Below are 2,500 nucleotides of genomic sequence, written 5' to 3'. Positions count from 1 at the left end.
GTTATTGATATTGAGATTCAAATGCTTTATTAAGAAAATATTTTGATAAGACGGATGAATTTTGTATATGACTTCCAAAGAAAAAGAAATCAGGACAAGATGAGCCAAGAAAGTTTCCATCATACTATTTAAAATCACAGCAGTACCTAACAATTATATAATCATACCAGCATTGGCTTTCTTTTTTAAACGTTGGATTACAGTACTGTCTAAAGAAGGATTAAAAGCAGAACTCTAGAATCCTTCAAATTGATGTAGCTGGTTGGAAATTGCATGAAAAGAAAGCGGGTAACTGTCCTCTTGTACAGCTAATGTTAGGCAGAAGCTCTCCTCATTGCCAGTTAAATACCTATTATTTATTTATTGGTTGACAATAATTTTTTTTATTGTTCATTTTATAAAGAACTATTATTAGTCTTCTAAGAATTGCTGATCTATAATGGATTCCATGTTAGTCTGTTTAAATAATAACTGGAAAGTTTGCAATATACTAATTTCTTTCTTTCATAATTTCCTAATCCTTTGTTATTTTATATTTATTTCCTTTGGCTGTTGTTTTTTTAATACATTTTCCACTATAAAATTTGCATATTCCCCACTATAAGATCCAAGCTTTCTGGGTTCATAAGTAATAACTTGATGATGGTTCTCCTCATTCGGACTGGTTTGTATTTGTTTATTTATTCTTTTTCCTTTCCACTTTACATTTTCTTTTTTTCTTACTAATTATGATGATTTTTTTTGCATGTTTCTATTAAACTGATTCATTATATTTGTGATTTCCAGAACTTTTGCACATCTCGGGGATCCTATCTGTTTACTTTGCTGAAATTATAATACTTTTAATATCTTTTGCATTTTGGTACTATAGATTTTTGAATTAGTTATATAAAATAGAATCACAAAAATAAATACAGATCATGCATACTGAAATTATTAATCATGAAGATATGTATGTATATATATATCAAAATTATTTATTGTTTTATAATAATCAGTTTAGGAACTCAGGAGATTTGTAAAAGTCTCTTTTATGTCAAAAGCTTTCTTTTTTCTGCCTTCATTATTCCTAGAAATGTTGCATTCAGTAAGTTTTATCCTACACATTTCTCCTAAATGTAGACTCTTTGTCACTATGTGTTGCTAGACTCATACTATCTTGACTGCTAGACACAGATTATTGTATTCTCCTTGCAGCATGAGAATAGCTTTCTTAAAAGTTAAGTACTCTGCATGCATCTGTTTTCATATGATATATGTGTAATCCTTCTTTTAGTGCCTTTCTGTTTAAAGAACTTAGATTAATAAACCATATGAATAAGTAGAAAGCTGCATGTATCTATTAGTAGGATTAGAATTGTGCATTATGATATGCTTTAGAAAAGCACAGTTTGTTATTAAAAATCAGCATTCAGGGTAATTAAATGTATTATTTTATCTTAATGGTCATGTAATCAAAAGGAATTTCATAAAGTATAATTCAAGCTCGACAACAATCACACTGATAATTGTCATCTGTTTTGATATTTATTACGTGTTCATGATATCATTGGACACAGTAATGCATAGGATACACTCCCCAAAAATAATGTAATGATTAATCTATCATTTATTGCTTTTATACTACTGATACATTCTCTGATTATTTTGATTTGCAAATTCCTTTGTAACTTTCTTAAACAAAGAATTTTTGGGATAAATGTACTTTATATTCTGAAGAAAATCCATTCAATGGAAGTTGAAGGGATAAAGTTATTTGGGGTTATATTGAGATTTTATTTATTACTTTCAAACCATTTGTGGATAATTATGATATATTTTATAGTAATCAACAAGGAAATTAGAACTCTGCAGATTGGAAGCTTAAATTTAATAAGATAAATTCAATATATGCATGTTGTTATAATTTGCCTTTTTAGCAAAAATAAAGCTTTTTAATATCAGTAATGCTCTCACACACCAAAGTGGCTTTGAATAGAGGGAGTGGAATAATTCTCAAAAATTTGGTTACTGCATGTTCTATTTTTATTAAAAGCTGTGTGTGAAAAAAAAACTTGTGATCCTATATTCAGCCTTAAATGGCAGTCTTCCCAGCCTTTCCTTTGGCAGAAAGATTATATGAGACTGAGAGGGGATACGTTCAGTTGCTCTCCTTTATTTTGCTGTTGTTGATTATTTTCTTCTGAATAAACAGTTATCAGTGGAATTGTTTATTTCTCTTAGGTGTCTAAAAGATCAACAATTATCAGTGTAATTGTTTTTTTTTTCTCTTGTTTAAAAAAAAGTATAATCAACAAAGTCATTTTTTGTCTCATTATGATAATCTATTACATTGTTGTCACCTATCATTTGATGATTATGATGTCATAAATTTTTATCAGTCAAGTCCATTGCATAACAAGTTTATTTATTTATTTATTATTATTATTATCATCATCATCATTTTGAGTAACCAGAATGCTATGTTACGTTATTCTTGCTGATTTACATAAAGATATGC

General features: G+C 28.2%; 1 protein-coding gene across 4 annotated transcripts in view; it reads left to right on the top strand.

Moving 5' to 3' along the window:
• LOC125036314 (Ca(2+)/calmodulin-responsive adenylate cyclase-like) overlaps positions 1-2,500 on the top strand; it is a 63,477-nt gene that overhangs the window by 21,623 nt on the left and 39,354 nt on the right. The window lies entirely within an intron of this gene.

This window comes from Penaeus chinensis, chromosome 21 (genome assembly GCF_019202785.1).
Source record: "Penaeus chinensis breed Huanghai No. 1 chromosome 21, ASM1920278v2, whole genome shotgun sequence".
Taxonomy (NCBI): Eukaryota; Metazoa; Arthropoda; class Malacostraca; order Decapoda; family Penaeidae; genus Penaeus; species Penaeus chinensis.
Note: the sequence above shows the minus strand (reverse complement) of the source record. Positions and strands in the feature narration are given on the sequence as shown.